This window comes from Rhipicephalus microplus, chromosome 1 (assembly GCF_043290135.1).
Source record: "Rhipicephalus microplus isolate Deutch F79 chromosome 1, USDA_Rmic, whole genome shotgun sequence".
Lineage (NCBI taxonomy): Eukaryota > Metazoa > Arthropoda > Arachnida > Ixodida > Ixodidae > Rhipicephalus > Rhipicephalus microplus.
The window spans coordinates 36,290,138-36,310,706 of NC_134700.1; the positions used below are offsets into that span (position 1 = coordinate 36,290,138).

Consider the following 20,569-nt stretch of genomic DNA (forward strand, 5'->3'; position numbering starts at 1 on the left):
GGCGAACGGTCCGCTGATGACTGAATAGTCGGCTTCGGTGTGGACGAGAGTTCTCACATTGTGACCGTCGATAAGACATCGAGGTCGCTAGCTCGTCGCCTCGCGTTGAAGTTAGGTCATGGCGTCGGGTTATGGCTACGTCGGCTTGTTCCGATGCTTCCTGGTTGCGTCATTAGGTCGTCTTCAGTACGTGAGGTTTGAATGTTAGGGCTAGGTCGGGATACTGTCATGTTCTGAAGGTTTCAGCGGCGGTGGCGGAGGATGTTCGGTAGATCGTCGTACAGTAACCGCCCCTCCATCGGTTGCTGTTCCTCAGCTTTCCAAAGCATTGAGCCAGTGTACGGCCGGCGGTGTAGTGAGTTGTAGCAGCCGGGCGACGGGGAACAATGTGGTCATCGAACGTTTTTGCCTTTGAGTTCCGGTGATGTAATCGGCGATGTCGCGAGGCCTTTCACGCAGCCGCGGACGCGGCGCGTTGGCAGCGATTCTGCGAAGCCCCATCTATCAGTACTGGCAGCGGCGGTAAGTGTGGCCGGCCTCCCTGCAGTGGTAGCATAGCGGGCAGTTGGTTGTCAGGGGCACGCCAAATGTCCGTTTTTCTTGGTTTGTAGCGCTTGCCAAAAGGAGACCTGGTGGTGGTGGCCACGGCGTCTGGCGATGGAAGTGGTGCCTTGGTGTGGGCGTGAAGTGGGGATGTAGCGGCGGGCTGCAGCAGCGTAGCTTACTGCTTGCGGCTGAGGCTGCGGTGCTTCTGAAACTCCAAGCGATCGCCGAACTTCTTCCTGCCGGCAATCGAGTCCACTCGGGGCTGCGATGAAGGCAGCAGCTTCCATAGCTCCTCCCGCACAATCTGTCGGATCATTTCACGCAAGTCTTCTGAGTCAAGGGCTTGAGCAGCTGTGCAGTGTGGAGTCGGGCAACGATTGCACTGTCTGGTGCGCATGTCCAGGGTGTTTTCGATAGTGGTCGCCTCCAATAGAAATTCTTGTTTGCTGTTCGGTGGATTACTCATCAGTCCTGCAAAAAGCTCCTGTTTAACTCCTCGTGTGAGAAACAGTACCTTCTTGTCTTCTGCCATTTCGGGGTCTGCATGGCAGCCGTTTAGTCATTTCTCCTGTGACTGAGCATGACGTTCTCGTTGGGTTGGGTAGCTGGACACGGGTTTCAAGCAGTTTCAGCCCTCTCTTAGCGGACGACACTTGTGAAAGTGGCCTAGAACCTGGAGCAGAGAATGTCCCATGTTGTCAGGGTTGGTTTTTGAACCTCACCCTGGTGGCGTCTTGCAAGGCAAAATGAACATGCCACAGCTTGTCATCTTCTGTCCAGTCATTGGAAAGGGAGACTCGGTCGAACCTTTCCAGCCAGCTTTCCGGGTCTTCGAGTGGTGAACCGCGGAAAGTTGGCAGCTCCTTGGGTTGCCGGACCAGGATCGGTGCCGGTGGCATAGGCGCTGTTATTGTCATCTCGGTCGACACCAAAGACTTGGTATTCTGAGTCTTGTCGGGTAGACGTCTGTACTCCGGTGGCAGCCCTCATTTCCTACGGCTAACTCGCTGCTCGTGGATTGCGTCGGTGTCTTCGTGGTGTGGGCTGGGTTATTTTCAGGATACTAAAGTGGTTTTTTGATCCAACAATTAAAGGGTCTCTGAAATGGTTTTTTTCACATTCCGTTTTTGATTAGACCACTACTGGAGCAAATCATTGCCACCATAATTCAATCGAAACACCCATTATTAACGGAGCTACGAGTACTGAAAAGGTACCCTCCTCCTCTGCTCCGCCTTTCACCCTCAACTTTTCCTTCGCGCGTTCGGGGCTAAGCTCCGCCTTCACGGAGTCTACGTCACGATGTCACGTGGCAAAACGCGTGCGTGACGTTGTGTCGTCTGCTTTCGGTAAGTCAAAGCCAAAGCAGAGCCACCGGCAGTCAGGCGCTTGACCGCGGCTGGGCCAGGTGGGCGATCGTCTGTTCGTGCGCTCAACGCGAGCAGCCTATGTTTTGTTTCACGGCGCTTCGGACCACTGCTCACCATGGACCCTGGACTTGAAGAGCGTTTGCGCTGAATGAGCAATGAAATGGTTTTCGAACCATAGAGCGACACACCGTTTCGCGATTCTGCGCTTCGTGCCGAGGATGACAACAGTGATCCGCCGCCACCTGACTCACCAAACTTCCATGACGATGTCAACGATCACGGGTAAGTGTAAATGATTTAAGTAGCCCTTTATGTTCGATACTTGTTCGTCCTCGCGTCCGCATTTCCTGTGTCGTGCGTGTAACTTGTACGTTGTGCTGTATAATCACGAGTGTAGAAACGATTTCGTCATTGTCTTTCATTTCGCGGTGTTTGTGCGGTGTCCACGATAACAACAACTTAGGCCGATTTTCGCGAGTGCAGGTGCGACAGCGGGCTTTGTGGAGCAGTGCCAACGGCCCTTGAATAACTTTGCTGTCGCTACATACCGCAAGTTGTTCGGGAAAGTCCGGACTGCTGCATAACTCGGCATGAAGACTTCCGAAGCGTGTGCTTGCACTCCACAGTGCTGCGTGCTGGAGAACGGCGTCGCGGTTGAAAGAGACGTGCACAGGTAATAGTGTATCAAACAAACAACCAAAAAAACATTTTGAAGTTGCAGTTTCAGCAACGTCATCTTATGCATTCTTCCAGGAAATATCACTTTCTAGCGAACCATTTCATCACGCGTTTGATTTGGCAGAGGCTTAGGCGACGCAACACAGTGTATTTATTACCAGCGTGCGTAGTCACCGCCACCCAGAAGCAGTTTCCGTCAGCCGACTACGTGGGCTTCCGATATACTTCTGTTCGCACGTGAAAGGTTTTATATCTTAACTTGAAATTAAACTGCAAGCTGCCCGTGCTTTCAACTACGCATCAAAGATATCCGTGCATAAATGATTTCCTCATTTATGTCCTTTTAGGTTGACCTGTTTTGCACAGGTTTTTTTTTTATGGACTTGTTATACAATCTCTCACTCCAAAATAGTTGTGCTTTGTGCACAATATTTCAAGGGAATAATATGTAGGGCTTGCTTATCGCTCTCGCTCCAAAATAGTTGTGCTTCGCGCACGATCTTTCAAGAGAATCATGTGTAGGGCTTGCTTATCGCATCGCTTATGATGATAATCGCAGACTATTTCATTAGTCAGCAGTTAAAAAGTAGGTGCACAATCGCCAAACAGAAGCAACTGCGAAACAGAAAACTCACCCAAACAAGAAACGAGGGGCATTTCTCAAATATGCCCATCTAGTCATTCTGTCAAATTTGTGATGCCATCTCGTAGATCTAGCTCTGCTTGGGCTGCCTCCTGTAGCACACAGATGTGAAAATATTATGTAGCTCTCTCGCTTAATTCACACAGTGGCTTTTGTTTGCTTCTAGCCATAGCACACATGTAAAAATAACATTTCGTGCACTTCACAGAAAGCAATTATGGCTGCATCGTTGCCTGACTGCCAGGGCGGCAGTTTCTTCAATCAATTGTGGCTCTCTTGCTCGATTCACCAAGTGGCTCTCTGTGTGCTGTCAGCCGTATAGCACACACGTTAAAATAACATTTGACAGCACTTTCCACAAATCAGTCATGGTTGCATGGTTGCCCAACTGCCAAGAAGGCTTGTTCCATTGCACTTGTATCAGAAGACTTCAGCTGCGTCATCACTATGGTTGCATTCTCTCTGCTTAACCGTCCTTTTTACGTTGCCCCATTCACCAGAGTGAGAAGCCTTCAGCTGTGTCATTTCTACGATTGCATTTTCTCTGTTTCACTGAGCTTTTGACGTTGCTTCAATCCAGTGAAGCTCTCCCGTTCAATCCATACAGTGGCTGTCTGTGTGCTGCCAGCCAGAACACACACACGTGAAAATAGATTTGATGCCAGTTTGATGGTAAGCTTTTGATGCTGTGCCAAGTATTGGTGACGACCCGCCATGGTGGTCTAGTTGTTGTGGTACTGAACTGGTAACCCGAAAGATGCTGTATCCAATCTCGGCCATGGCGGCTGCATTTTTAGTGGAAGTTAAAATGGTTGAGGCCTTGTACTTTGATTTAGGTGCATGTTGAAGAACATCATGTGACCGAAATTCTTGGCACCTTTCACTATAGCGTACCTCATTATTATTGCATCACTGTTTTGGGGCATTGAACCCAAACCAACATCATCAGAATGAATGTCACTGATTCGAGGTCGATGATGTTGGAAAGTGTGTGTGCCTCTGAGCAATGAGCTCCTCCTTAGGTGGCCATTCTTAGGTTAGAGATATATGCCATGGCTTTGCTGCCTCATTCCTTGTAAAGCTCTCCTTATATGATGAGAGTTCATGGAGGTCCATGGCATGTTCTAACAACCTTTAACATAGCCTGCATGGTGAAGAAAGACAAAGTCACTATCATGCAAGGACACATTACAATATAAAAGTAATTACCATATTTACTTGATGGTAGGTCAACCTACCTTATGAATGATATAAATCCATTTTTTTGGGGGAGGGGTTTGTGTGACAATAAAGAAATTTATCTGGTGCAGCTGGTGACTACCACATGAGAATCACGCATGCTGTGGCATGGTTACAATCTTATATTTTCCTTCAGGCTCTGCTTTTAGCATATATTTATTGCATGCTTGTTCAGAAGAATTTTTTAACTATTACCTTGTCATTGCTTGTCATCTGAAGTGCCACAGCTTGTTAGAAGCGCATCTGTTCAATAAACAGTCAACACTCCTTATCAGATGCGCTCCCCTTTTTTGAACTGCTTTACTAGCTACACCAGCTGAAAGCTCCTCAGCCGTGGTGACATTACAAAAAGAAGAGGGTCACCCTCAAGCCTCCTTATATGAAATTATTGATAACTAGCTGATACAGAAACCAAGGAATATATAGTGTATGTTAATTGTGCTCTTTTATTGGTACTGTAGTAGTAATTGTGACATAAGTGTGAAAAAAAAAAGACAGCTTTGTACCTGCAGTAACCAAACCTACAACCTTCAGATTACATCCCCGATCATTTACCTAATTTAAACTACACCTACAGGTATCGGATTTTCATGTACAGTAAAGGGACTTGCTTTTAATGTGATAGCATAAGAGAGCTCAGATGACAGAAATTTCGGTGTCAGCTCGGTGTGTTATAGTGAACTGTAAAATAGAAAAGTTTTTCTGAGAGCAATGTCACTACTGAAAGTATTTGGGGATGCACTTGCTTGTAATGTAAAAACATGTTTAAGCAGCCAAAGTGGTGATGGGGGCTAGTTGTTTTGAGTCACTTGTGTTCATATTCGTAGAAAAAAACAAAAACAGATGCAGACATAAAGAACACATACGTAGAACCAGTGCTCGTACTGTGTATGAGTTTATTGATTGTGTCTGCACATGTTTTTGTTTTTTTCGCTACAATTATGAAGAATGATATACAAATGTTTCAACAAATTTTTGGTACAAGTTTCTTCAAAGTTACACTAGTCCCAGGATTTCTTATAAGCTAGTATGTTATTGCTGGTTGTTTTCAATATTGTAATTAGATGATGCATGCAAAAGGAAAGTTGCAAGTGCGTCAACCATGATTCAAAGTTAAAAAGCAAGTTTTCAAGATGTTACTCATGTGTAAATATTAGCCTTTTTAGGTAATTTATCAGAGTGGGCCAAGTTACTGTACATGTGGCACACTAACTTTATAAACAGTGTACATGCTTACCTTTACCAACGGGCCAAACATCATACCAGTGTGGCATTTTTGCCTTGTGCTTGCGGCAGTATAGCTTGACACTAGGATGTCAATCTGGGAAAAATTATGCCTAATAAGTCTCTTGGACCTGCTGTCATGGGCACACACGATGCTTTCTACGAGTGATAAAACTGTCATCCCCTCCTTGCATTCAACATTCCTTCTTGAAACAGTAATTTAACGATTTCACAGAAAGATATACTTCTATTAACTTAATGTTTCTTAGATTCACTTGCAAATTTTGCATAAACATATGGTACTTGTTGTGAAAGAGCGTATGTGGATGCCTAGATTCTCAATAGCTGTCAGGCACTTAGCGAGTCCTTGCTTTTCCACAGAGACATTTTAGGGGACTTCGGGTGACGGTGAACAAAAGTGTAGCAGGAGGTCTCTTGTTAGCTCTTGAAAAGTATACTAGTAGCACTGCAAGTTTAACCATCCAACTTACATCAGCTCAGTGTGTAAAATACAGCCATTCTGTATGGCAAGCACACTGTATATGAGATACTTGGCACTGTAGCCAGGAGAGTCACATCGCCCATCACTGAGTGCATCCACCAAGTTTGCTTGTTTTTTGAGGAAGAGCTGGAAACACAGGTGGCACAATGCATAGAGGTTCTTTTAGTATTCCACAGTATAATCAGCAGGCGGAAACTCCCTGTACCTCCCATGTATTCGCTATCAGTAGCGGAATTGCTGCTTTTACCACTGGCGGTTGCCGGGCATCCTACTAGAAATAAATCACGAACAGAAAATTTCTTTCATGACGTCGCTGGTTAGGTCGCCAAATAGAGGGAAAGGACAAAAATTGAGAGGAGGAGGCTTGCCGCTGAAGCCCTCCTTTCCCACTTTGCATGCAAGTGGAATGCGCTCGTGCCTTCTTGCAGGTCCGCTGGCCGCTTGGGCAATGTGGCCATAAAATGTTGGTAATCTTTTTTAAAAGTTTATTCGTGTTTCTGAAGAGGCAAAAGTTAAGCTGACTGATTTCACAGTAAGACGAAACTCAATCGACTCGAATGAAATGCTTTTTTTATTGCATGTTTGGCATAAAAAAAACAGGTACATACACGTAGTGTGAAAGTGTCAATCTATAAATGCAGCTTCAATTTACAACTGAAATATGGACCTAACGAGCAAACGTTGAACCCAATATCTGAACCAATGTTAAAATCATCAACAATCGTGGATAGGACACATATTTGACTCAATAACATTTGTTATGACGACGGGCGTACAAATTGAAGACCAAACGAGACTAAAGTTCAGAGGCACGAAGAGCCTTGAAGCGATCAGAAGTTCTTCAAGAAAGAACGTTGCTGGAAACAGTGTTTCGGCAAGTTCACTTGTCCTCGTGAAAGCAACAGCGTTGTTTTGACGAAGAAAAGTTCACTTGTCAAAACACTGCCTCCATCGACATTCTCTGTAAAAATATTTAGAAGCATTTAGTCCATCACGTGTATTCGAGTGACATTATTAGAAGTAAGGACTCACAAAATTTGAAACCACGACTACAAGAATTTCATAAGCAGGAAGTCGCCTATAATTATTTTACATCATTTGAACTAGTTGCCAAAAGTAAAAGTAGCTAAAACAATGTAGCTGAGCCAACTTGAACTCAAGCCTTTCAATAAACTCATTTTTTCGACAGGAGCGTGGTTGCGGTCTTCACCAATTAGTCAAGCTACACTGTACTTCTCTCAGTCCAGTCTGGCTTGTGGAGAACTGGGTTTGCTCTTATGTACTCATGCAAAATCAATACTTGCTCCAGTAATTGGTCCAAGTTCTTGTGGTAACCCGTTGCTTTTAGGAAACGCTGAAAAACCTTCACTGAACTAGAAATCCCTGGGTTAGCACACCACAAAGCCGCAAAAAACATGTGTTGCCCAGATAAGCCATCTTCGACAAATGCATGGTTTACTTGTTTGGCATAGCTCACTGTGGTTCATTCTCTGCCTGCCATAAGTTGCCATCTTTATCTTTCTCGTAGTTGAGACGGTAACCGACCGAGATAACTGAGCGAGATTCAGCTTCTAATGTCGCTGAGCGAGAGACAAGAAAGAGCGGAGGCAAGCGCTACGAATGCAAAACAATCACTCTTTGCGCTTCACCTGATTTAAAATTCACGAAATAAGGAATAAGAAAAAACATATAAACAAAAGAGAAGCTCTTTAGGGTACGTAGACTTTTTTGTTTGTAAAAACTTGTGATGGCCAATAAATGCGAACATTCACATCAACCTCACTCGGTTCAATGGGATCTTAGGATGCCCAGCAACTTCTACGAGAGTGCATGTTCTTTGAAACTGAAACTAGCGCCGAGTTTCCGGGGCCTGGTATAATAGAAATGATGTTTCATGCCTACGTGCCCACGAGTATTCCACCACTGCTACATTTTTACTGTAAAAGTTCATCATCTCGAACTCTGTTCTATCATGAGTATTCATATTACACAGTATCTATCATGACTATTCATATTACAGTTAGATAAATAAGGCAGTATGCTAAAACTGTTTCTAAAAATATGATTTTTCCAGATGACTGGTTTCTACATTTTAATATTAGCATGTCAAAATATTAGGCTTCTCTTTCGCATTGTAACCAAAAAATCAAATGGGCTAGTTTTGTACAAGTTCTATACAAAATTATTTCATGTCCTGAATTTAGATAACATTGACAAAGATATACAGATTGAAGCAAATGCTTTGAGATTAGTAAGTCTATGGCAAAATTATGCTAAAAAAGTAAGATTCACTTTAATGCAAGAGAAGTATAAGCATTCGTGTTCACACTGCGTAATATGTCTACAAGTCTTGCTATAGTTATATTTAGATGTTGATCAATAAGTGCACCTGTTTTACTGCAGGGAGCAAGTAGGCCCTCTGGTAGTTGTAGAAGGCACACTCCGTGATGACTTGAGCACGAAGGCATTTGTTGGTTGCAGCCACCACGCAGCCCAAGTAGAGCATGCCAGCAGCCAGGAGAAAGCTGCCGGCTCCAGCTCCACTACCTCGAAGAAGTGGCTGGCTTCTCCACCGGAGCTTGTGCAGTTGCTCGCACACCCCCTCTACAATGACCAGAGTTCCCATGACGCCGAAGTTCAGGTTGCCAACTACTTGGCCACATATGGAGCAGTTCTTCCATTGTTAGAATACCAGTGCTGTTGTCTTAATGGATACTGCAGATGAATGACCCCACAAAACATGTTAGTGCTTATGTGTTATTAAATTGCACAATGAACAAGTCACATGGCTTGGTTGACAGAAAGGAAAAAAAATTTTAAGGCTCCATTTTTCTTTGCTAGACATAATATTAATGAGAACTAACCTACCATAATGCCATAAAAAGTATAGGGGACACTAATTATAGTAAATGTTGTGTAAGTGAGAATAAATTAATGTGGACGAAAAAATTGCTTGCAAGGAGCTGGGACTGATTCTGCGACCATAACATGACCCGTCCGATGCTCTACCAAATAAGCTAACACGGCGGCCATTCTCTCGTCCTCTTTATCCAGTATATATATGCATTTACAAGTGCCAGCGTGAGTCAGCACTACTAGCAACCATGATGGCGAGTGTGAAAAACTTTTTCTGCCTGTTGGTGTCGCGTAGCACGTGGTGGTGCTGATTGACGCACTCGCGTTTAAGTGCACATATGTCCCCCATAAAGTGGACGAGGGAATGACCACCGCGATAGCTCAGTTAGTAGCGCATCGGATATGTAATTCGAAGTTCACAAGTTCAGTTCCAGCTCACGAAAAGCAATCTTTTCATACACCTTTATTTTGTTCACATTTACATTAAAAATCACAACTAATAACGTCCCCTATACTTTCTGTCACAGAACGAGCGCTAAAAATGGGCGCGCCGCCAAATTGTCGCGACGAAACGCCCGAGTGGCGCCGCGAGGTCAAAAGAAAAAGAAAACAAACATCTAAAGGCTCCCCGGGGCGCGTGCTCTCCCCTCGGAAGCGTGGCTTCGCCGACGAACCTCCTCGCCCCACATCGGCGGCCGAGATAGCCCGCGAAAGTTCTAGAACGAAAGGGGCGTGGTCATACCGAGTTGAGTCATCGGCCGCGGAGGGCATTCCAACCGTCTCGCCCTCTTCCCAGCCTTCGCTGCGTATCGCGCCGACGAAATGACGAGAACCGTCTGGAATGTCGCGCGCAAGGTATTTAACCGAGCAGCCGAGATGAGAGATCAGGAGAAGACGGAAGTTAACGCCAGAGCGCGTAGGGTATACCGCCGTGTGGTCGGCGAAGGTTTGGTCCGTAGGGACAAAGCAGGAGAAGAAGAGGATTTCCACCTGAGGGGTGAAGGCTCGAGCTACAGGCAAGAGTGTGTGTTTACCGCTATCGAGCGAGGACGCGTGGCGACAGCTGCGTGAGTGAAGCCGACGTGTTCGGGCGAAGAAGTTGGGAGCTTGGAGAGTGGCCAATTGAAGACGCGAGGTTTCCTGGAAGAGAAACTTCGAGGGCGCGGAACGACAACAACACCGGACTTTGAGTGAGTGATTCTCGGAAAAGTATCATTCAGACTTTTGTTCCAACGACTTTGGACTGAATAGGTTTTATATCTCTTTAGTCTTTAAGTGTCTTGGTTGTTCAATGCATGCGACTGCATTGTAGTGCGTATCGTTGTCTGTGTCCGTTGTTTTGAGTGTGGCTGATTGTACTGTGTAGTACGTTGTTTGATTGGTGACGTATTGTATGTAACTATTGTGGAGTGTGCATTCTTGTGTGTTGTTTTCGATCTGCCATTTTTGAGAATATAATATTTGTTTTGTTTATCAACTCTCGGCTCTGACTTGTTCTTTGGGCCACAGCCGGCGTCTGCTGGCGCGCCAAAAAGGACCACTTCTAAATTGTCCACGCTTTCGTGGTGCGGTTCGGGGGGGCCAATACTTCAGCCCTTGGAATTAGCCCGGCGATCGCCTCCCTAATTAACGGGACTGGTGTGACAATTAATCTGGCGTCCGCGACAGGATCTTTTGGTGCACAGTGTGTCCAAAGTATTGAGAAAGAGCCTCGAGTTGTTGATAGCGCTATCGGAACGATTTTGTGTGTTGTTCAGTGTTCTCGTTAACGAGTGCAGGGGAGTGTTCCGATAGACTGATTTAGGCAGATACTTTTTGCACGCGGCAAGGTTTTATCTGCGAGTTGCGAGACACCATGGATCTCGAAAAGTTAGTCGCTCTTGGTGAAAAGATGGGTCTTTCTGGTGCCGAACTACGGAAGTGGGTCACCCAGAAGGAAAAAGAAGAAAAAGAGAGGGCCAAGGAAGAAAAAGCAGCTGAGTTCGAACGAGAGAAGTTGGCAGCCGAAAGGGCGAGAGAAGAAAGAGAAGCGAGGGAGCGACAGCTGAAAGAACAAAGAGAGGAAAGGGAACGGCAGCGGCAGCACGAGATGGAACTCGAGCGGCTCCGTTTGCAACAGCGAAGTGAAACTCCCGTCCAAGCTAGAGTTGAAAGCAGCGAACGGGAAGATCATGGCTTCCGCTTGAACCCAAGCAAGCTGCTCGGGGCGTTTGATGAAAGGAAGGACGATCTTGACGCGTACCTTCACCGATTTGAGACGATTGCGAAGAGCCAGAATTGGCCGGAACATCAATGGGCAACTGCTTTGAGTACTTGCTTGAGTGGTGAAGCGCTCAGTGTGTACGGTAGGCTGACGCCGACCGATGCAGCCAACTATGCAAAGGTGAAAGCTGCTTTGCTGAAGCGATTTAGATTTACTGTAGAAGGATTCCGGGACAGATTTCGGACAGGAAAGCCAGCTGATGGTGAGACGGCTACACAGTACGCCGCCCGACTTAGCCATTATTTCGACAGATGGATTGAACTTTCAGGGACAGCACAGGAGTACGATGAACTTAGAGAGCTCCTAATTAGAGAACAATTTCTTACTAGTTGCCACCCAAGCCTGTCGCTGTACTTGAAAGAGAGGAAGGCTGAGTCACTTGAAGGAATGCTTGAATTGGCTGATCAATTCTTGGAAGCGCAAGGTGGAACTAATTTGGCCAAGGTCAAGAAGGATTGTCCCGATGATTCGAAGAAATTGGCTCCCGAAGAAAAGAAGCGTGCACCAGAGAGCATTCCGCGATGTTTTCTGTGCAACCGAGTGGGTCATCGCGCGAAAAACTGTCGAACGATCTTTACGAGCCCTACGGCAGTGAAATGTTTCAAGTGTGGTCAGACTGGGCACAAAGCAGACGCTTGTCGGAACGGAGTGAGTCAAACTCACCAGGTATCTTGTGTGCAAGCGGCACCGAAATCTGATAATAATGCCGTCACCGATGGATTCGTAGAGTTGAAGAATGGGGAGAAAATTCCTATTGCGGGTGCTGTAATGTCAAAACAGCCAACCGGTGTTACGAAAGGAATGCCCACGCTGCCTGGAAAAGTTGCAGGCAAGAAGATTACGGTTCTAAGAGACACCGGTAGCTCCACGGTTATCGTGCGGAGAAATTTGGTACGGGAAAGTGAGCTAACAGGTAAAACTAAACCAGTTTGCCTAATTGACCGTACGGTTCGGGTGCTTCCCGAAGCAGAGATTGAGGTGGAAACCCCGTACTTTAGCGGGAAGGTTACCGCTCTATGTATGACGACCCCCCTTTACGACCTTGTCATCGGAAACATCGCCGGGGCGCGAGGACCGAATGATCCGGAATGTTTGGGAGAAGACCCTAAGATAGAGCCCTCGCCAACCCAGCGACCGCGAGATACAGTGGAGGAGCAGCCCATGACGGATCTCACTAGAGCCCAAGGTGAAGCCGCGGTACAAGAGACCGTAAATGAGATGATCGTGTTGAATGAGTTCACGGGCCGAGCAACTGGACTTACGTCGGCACGACCTCAACCGACCGACAGTGTAAAGGAGACGGAGTTGGCCAGCCGGGCAAAATGTAGAGACATGATCAAGCTGGTAAATCAACAGACAGGACCCGTTGAATGTTATGACCTGTTAGCAGTGTCGGAAGCGACAATGATGGCTGAGATGCCACCTCAGGTATCGTCGTTGGAAAGGGCTCGCCGAAAAAGAACGTGGAAACACAAGAAGAGATCGAGCGAGCACCGCAAGAAAGGGCGCAAGCGCCGCTCGGAATGCACCGGATAGGTGTCGAGGTCGAATCTGAATGTGCTTGGCAGTGCTGAGTTCCATATTTTGTGTTAATGTCCTTGTTGTCCTGTGTCGCAACTGTATGTTGAGTGAGTCAAAATGTTTGTTTTGGTAATGTGATGTATAGTAATGATGTGAGTATAGTAATTGTTGTAATGAGAGAACTTTATGCATTTGTATTGTTTGGACTGTGTGATGAAGTGTTGTAGTCATGTGCCTGTGGTTATATTTCATGTGTTGTGTAATTGAATTACAATGTACAATTGTATTGAGTGAACTATTGCGTATGTGACGTGTCATGAGCGACGGACTATGTTACAGTCTTTGAGTGTGTGGGGACTGTTCGCGCTCGTTTGTGTGGTTCTGAATATTATTAGATAATATCCTTAAAGTGGGGGGCAGTGTCACAGAACGAGCGCTAAAAATGGGCCCGCCGCCAAGTTGTCGCGACGAAACGCCGGAGTGGCGCCGCGAGGTCAAAAGAAAAAGAAAACAAACATCTAAAGGCTCCCCGGGGCGCGCGCTCTCCCCTCGGAAGCGTGGCTTCGCCGACGAACCTCCTCGCCCCACATCGGCGGCCGAGATAGCCCGCGAAAGTTCTAGAACGAAAGGGGCGTGGTCATACCGAGTTGAGTCATCGGCCGCGGAGGGCATTCCAACCGTCTCGCCCTCTTCCCAGCCTTCGCTGCGTATCGCGCCGACGAAATGACGAGAACCGTCTGGAATGTCGCGCGCAAGGTATTTAACCGAGCAGCCGAGATGAGAGATCAGGAGAAGACGGAAGTTAACGCCAGAGCGCGTAGGGTATACCGCCGTGTGGTCGGCGAAGGTTTGGTCCGTAGGGACAAAGCAGGAGAAGAAGAGGATTTCCACCTGAGGGGGGAAGGCTCGAGCTACAGGCAAGAGTGTGTGTTTACCGCTATCGAGCGAGGACGCGTGGCGACAGCTGCGTGAGTGAAGCCGACGTGTTCGGGCGAAGAAGTTGGGAGCTTGGAGAGTGGCCAATTGAAGACGCGAGGTTTCCTGGAAGAGAAACTTTGAGGGCGCGGAACGACAACAACACCGGACTTTGAGTGAGTGATTCTCGGAAAAGTATCATTCAGACTTTTGTTCCAACGACTTTGGACTGAATAGGTTTTATATCTCTTTAGTCTTTAAGTGTCTTGGTTGTTCAATGCATGCGACTGCATTGTAGTGCGTATCGTTGTCTGTGTCCGTTGTTTTGAGTGTGGCTGATTGTACTGTGTAGTACGTTGTTTGATTGGTGACGTATTGTATGTAACTATTGTGGAGTGTGCATTCTTGTGTGTTGTTTTCGATCTGCCATTTTTGAGAATATAATATTTGTTTTGTTTATCAACTCTCGGCTCTGACTTGTTCTTTGGGCCACAGCCGGCGTCTGCTGGCGCGCCAAAAAGGACCACTTCTAAATTGTCCACGCTTTCGTGGTGCGGTTCGGGGGGGCCAATACTTCAGCCCTTGGAATTAGCCCGGCGATCGCCTCCCTAATTAACGGGACTGGTGTGACACTTTCTTTGGCACTATTGTTCGTTAGTTCTCATTATTATGGCTTGGTTAGGTTAGTGGTAACTGACAGACAATGATGCCAAAAAATATAGATGTTATTATAAAGTAATTTTGTTGTAACTCTGAAGAAAAGTGGACGAAAAGTTGGCGTGGGCAGGGACTGAACCTGCGACCTTCGAATATTGCATCCGACACTCTACCAACTGAGCTACCATGCCGGCCATCCCCCCGCCCAATTTATGGGATATGTATGTGCATTTTAATGTGGTAGTGTCAGTCAGCGCTGCCTGGTGCCATTGCAGCGATTGTAGGACACTCATTTTTTGCCTATAGGTATCGTACAACAGGTAATGTTCTTACGGCTGGCAGCTGACTAATATTCCCTGGCATACTACCCGATGACATTAAGTCTGCCAGAATGAGACCCTCGCTAGAAATAAAAAAATTAGGGTTTCTTTAAGGGCGTTTTTTTGTTAGACAACATAATGAGAACTGACTGGCAATTATGCCAAGGAAAGTGTAGGGGATGTTATTAAAGTAGTTGTAATGTAACTGTGAAGGTGGCTTTAGCCGCAATCATTATGTTGCTTGTAGCATGTGCTGTGTTGCTTAGCATGTGGGAGCATTGCACAATGCGAAAGAAAGTATATGAAAAGCCAGACCCACCAGAGCAAGGCTCCCTTTGACCCCCGCTTTCTAAATACGAGATAGCCTTCAATTTTTTATTTTTTTAACTGACACGAATAAAGTAATACTTTTTAGTGTCCTTGAACCACATGGTCTGCCCTTCTTGCATTTCACCTTGTAACAAATCTAGTGATCAGTGCTAATGCCAGGCAACGTTCGAGAGGAGTTGCCGAGGTCAATCAGTAGAGTGAGCACTGGGATATCTAATAGGTGTGAGCATCCACTCACCGGGAGCCATTACTTAACCTCCAAAGATACTACTACAATTTTTATTGCTTATGGTCTTGATTACCTTAATTTCTCCAAATTCTTTTTGGTGTTTACTGATTATAAGTGAACTTGAGAAAAATTAAGGGGCTGATACAGGTAGTGTCGTTGTAGTGAAAGATTCAAGTATAATGTTGACAAATAGCTACAGCGCAATTGTGCACTAGGGACAGTTGCATTCTCGATGAGATCAGGAGGAAAAGCACTGCTAGAAAGCTTGTAGCTTTTAGCAGTCATGATGCAAGGTGAATACCTGAATTTACGGTGCTTATTATTACATTGTGCTGTAGCAGAAATGCTAACGCAGCTTCAGTTAACCATTGCAGGGACCCTTTAGGTGCATCTCTTTACAACCAACTAAGAGAACGCAATTGGTGCGCTCCATTTTAATAATAACCAGAAACGCGGCACTAGTATGCTATCACAAAACAGTTACTCCATGAGCTAAGTGTAGCATTGTTTGAAAGTCTTATATGAAGTAACTGGCAATGTCTTATACAAAGGAAGATGATGTATTAGCACACAAATAATGTGTAAATAGTGTAACATGAAATCATATTACTGTTTCTTTGTGTCCACTGTGAAACTGCTTTGGTAGGTGGCAGCCCGTTGTAGATGCTTGCCGAATGTAGTTGTACACATGTGTCAGTGTGCTCCTTCTTATTTGGTGAACATCTGAAAACACGTGCTTGTAATAAAAGAAAGTGTTCATGAACCACACTGTGCTTTCGTGTGAAATAAGTCTTACTGCTTTCGGCAGGGTTGTGTTCTAGTCAGGCAGAGGTTTCAGCATAATTGCTGTACTAATTTTACCACTGGGCCTAAGCGTACTCATTGTAGGGGAACGTGGTCTTCTATGCTCTTCGTTATCTCATTAGAGGTTGTAGCAACATCTAAAAACACTGCTGTTATATAGAGCATCATGAATTGCAAATGAGTACCAACATTTCTCGTTGCTGTTGTCATAAAAGTCCTTTTGTCTAGCTAATGTCAATAAAGAGGCTTCATAAATGCTGCTTATATAGTCTAACTCCTATATAAGATACACTCATATAAGAAACAAAGGGGCATTAGAGAAACCAGTGTGTCTACTTTAAAATAAGGTTGATAAGAAAATTCGCATGATTCTTCAATTGCTCCCAAGTGCATGTCTCTTATACAGGTGCTCAACGAGGTCCATGGCCAGAATTAAGGGTGCCCTAGGGGCCTGCCCTACCCTCCTTGAAATTTGGATGGAGGAGTGTGTTCTACCCAACATGAATAATGAAAATACGGGTTTTCAAAGGCCCTCAGCAGGTGGGCCACTCCTGAAAATTTTCTGGCAACGGGCCTGCATTTACTTGTACAAGCTCTTATGTGCATCATTATAAAATCTGCAGGTTGCCCCGTAATGCATGAAAGTGTCTCTGTAGGTTTTTCACAGGAACGGAACTGCCTCATCACATTCCTACAGTTTTAAAATGCACAGGTGGGAAAAATGAGCATGCACTGCAGAATGGACCATTTGTGTTCAGGCAAAGATACGTGAATTGTCATGAACTACTCTACAGCGAACTAGCTCAGGCTGACCTCTCTGCCTTCCAATAAATTCTCACAACTACTCTTAGGTGAAATGTTTCAGGGAACTAAGGGGCTTAACTTCCTTTGTTGCAAACATGAAAGGGCACACACAACCCCAGAGAACACCTGTCTCACGTGGTGGTTTCAGTATGCGAACTAGTTTGTGACTACATGCCCATACCATTTTTAAAGATCACTGAATGCTTGTAACACCTGCAAAAACTCTCGCCGAATGAAGGCAAGTATGTGACGTCAACTTGAGCAACTGGCTTTTCTTCCTCAGAAAGGAAAGACCCGTCCATTTGGACAGATGTTTCAGCAGCTGGCTTTATTTAACGGGGGAAGATTCATCCATTCGGACAGGTGTTGAGCCACCGAGAGGCTTGAAACCTCTAAAGCTGTGGCACTGAAGCAACATCGGCTGAAGCTGCTACTGCTGCTTATGTGATGAAGCACCACACTGTGTGTGCACTGCGGATTCTGTGGTGAAGGCAGTTGCTGTCTGTGTATTGGCCGAAACAAGCACCTTCAGGGTCATGTTTACCTGCGTAGCTTAGATGGTTATGAAATACTCAAATAAACAAAACTTCTTCGAATGGTGTCATGCCCGATCGTTCATCATCATGCATTATTTCCTGCTAGTTTTCTTTGTTTAGGAGTTTAGGTGTGAATCCTTTAACTGAACAGCTACTGCACATTTTACGCCTTATACGTACATTTTTCAACCTTTAGGTCAACTTACCAACAGACCGGCATTCCATTGTCTTCCGAGTTGCCACTGTACTCGTGGTTGCCTTGTGCACAGTTTTTTGTGTGGTTGTCTGGATGTGAGGTGTTGATAATAAACGTACTATGTTACACCTGCACTTTTGATAAACTATATTTTATACATCATACTGTCTTTGTGGCCATTTGGTATTAAATCGCTTTATATAACATAGCTTGTGCTTGTTTTAAACATCAGCATGCTTAGGAATATTAAAATGCTTCTGGCTTTTACGTTAACTTCCCTGGTGCCAAGCCATGTTTCAAAGAACACAAAATATTTTCTCATCTGCGAGCGGAGAACTGTGAAAATCGAGCTGCTTTATACGGCATCAGCTAGTTGCACAGTGTGTGGCTGCATAAGAAAGGTGTTACTGAGGCATTTTCCATAATATGTAGCAATGCTATGCAACACATATACATTCCACTCTAGCTTTTATGCAGTGCCAATGTACACAAACAGAGCAGGACTAACTTGGCTAGCAGAAGATACCAAGACTGTGCCACACTCTCCGACACTTTTCTGGGGCAGTGTGTGATGCTGAAAAAAGCAGTGATTTCTTTTTACACAGGCACAATGGATGACAATGGTTTTAAGTGTTGTCTCTGCATTTCCAGTCACACATTTTATGTGCATTATTTCCGTATACATAGCATGAATCGTTTTATGTGTGTGTACCAAAAACATGCTGCCAAGAAATATTGTATAATACTCAAAGAGGCCGGAGTGTTTATTGTATTAGTATAAAAACTACTTTGGCATTATCGTTTTTTTCCACATCACTGATGGAATAAGCATATTAACTCTGCATGCAGTTCCACTAATGAGCAGTTCTTTTTTTGATGAGCTGCCAAGTACTTCTTAGATGTGCAGCCAACACTTCATTGCGCTGCTGTGATTTGGTGATCATGCATTATGGTGTAAACAAATGGAGTATTGCAGTTATACAATTAATTTATTAATTAAGAGACACTGTTGTACAAATATCTCTCGGATTCTTTGTTTTTCTGAAAATATGCTACAACGTAAAGCTGCTTGCTTATATTCGGCCCCGTAAGCAGCCCCATAAGCTTTTTGCATGAATTTCTCCAAGCACAGTCAATGAATTAAACCACCCATCAATCGGCACACTTTCTCTTGCAAGGCTGCTTTTAAACATACATATATGCGCATTCACACCGGCAAATAAATGAACAAATAAAGCATATGCGCTACAGTTGAAGCATAAGCTTAAACGCACTGTGGACGCCAGCACTGTGAGACGATTTTGTAGCGCGCCGTGCTATTGCTATTTGGCATGAATAAAACACGAGCAATCAGACCGTAGCCTATCAACGCCGTCGAAGACGTGTTGCACTATTGCGGGGCTTCTTTGAGCTCATCATGTATAACTTGCATGCCGTACATTTGAACCTGCATTTTACAGCTGGCCCTACAGCGTATACACTCGTGCAAAAAGGCAGCCTGTCATTTTATAATCGCATCGCTTCTGGAAATCGTGAACCGGCGAAGGTCTTTCAGCGTGTATACAAATATTGCAAAGTTGACCACATTGCATGAAAGGGACACAGTTGTTATTGTTATAATTAACGAGGTTACATAGTATTTTCTGAACGCACACGTGCGAACTGCGTTTCCAGTGCGTCTCGCACGATCCGGATCGACCACGAACTTGCCTTTTCAACAGGAAGGAACAAAGACGGCAGTGAATTGGATTTGAGGGGATGCCTCCACATCGCCACAGAAGCACATAATCGCGTTCGCAGTCTTCCAGCTTACCCTCTAAAGACTCAGCGTGCAACGTATTGCACATTCAGATTTCAGCGCTTCATAAACAAAATGAACTAAAAGCGAAACCAAAACAGAGTCTACAAGGTTGGATGGACGGATGTGCCTTTACCCTTTAGATCCGGCGGCGGCTAACGCTACCTACCCGTAATACTTAGTGAACTAACCCCTAGATTTATCTTTTTTTCCCTTTATATAGTGAGGTTGAGGAGTCGTACTTTGCCGTGGAGGGTTTATTTTCACTTTTGTCTTGACTTTAGCCACCAATCAGATAACCTCCTTCTAGTTAATTCTACCAGCTCAAAGTCTACTTTGCCCTCCCTGTCCCTAAACCCCAGTGCTTCGAAAAGCTCTGCGCCATCATCCTGAACTATAGGTTGAAGCCCTTTACAGAACATTATCAAGTGTTCGGCAGTTTCTTCTTCCTCTCCACAGCACTGCATACTGTGTCTACCAATTCGTATTTGGCCCGATATGTCTTGGTTGGCAATACTCCCGTCCTGGCCTCAAACAGTAGAGAAATACCCCGAGTATTATCACAGATCCTTTCCTTGGCAATTTCCTGCTTAAGAGCTTGATAGATCTCTAGTGCGGACTTCTTGCTCATGCCGATTCTCCACATGTGAGTCTCCGTTTCCTTCACTTTGTCCTTAACCGATAGTATCTTTTTTTGGCCACCTGCTGTTTTCCAAGTATTTACCAGTCAATTTCCTGGTTCGCTTCCTTCATTTTGTATCGACATTCTTCACGTACAAGTAGCTGAAAACCTTCCGAGCCAAACGCTCCTCCCCCATTTCTCTGAATCGCTTCTCAAATTTTATCTTGCTGCTAGCATCCCTGCCCTCAAATGATGTCCATCCCATATCACCTTGTACTCCCTGATTTGGTGTATTCCCGTGAGCTCCTAAAGCAAGCCTACCTATTCCACGTTGCTTAATTTCTAATCTTGCTTGAACTTCTGATCTCATGCACAAGACCGCATTGCCGAACGTCAGACCAATAACCATGACGCTTTACATATTCCTCTCACAACCTCATACCTATTGTAATTCCACAGTGCCCTATTTTTCATGACTGCTGCATTCCTGTTACCTTTAGTCATCACGTATATTTC

At 45.2% G+C, this 20,569-nt stretch overlaps 1 non-coding gene across 1 annotated transcript; it reads right to left on the bottom strand.

Moving 5' to 3' along the window:
* Positions 1-14,532: 14,532 nt before the first annotated feature.
* TRNAL-CAA (transfer RNA leucine (anticodon CAA)) lies at positions 14,533-14,605 on the bottom strand. The gene has a single exon. It is a non-coding gene; the product is annotated as a tRNA-Leu (tRNA).
* Between the last annotated feature and the right edge of the window lie 5,964 nt (positions 14,606-20,569).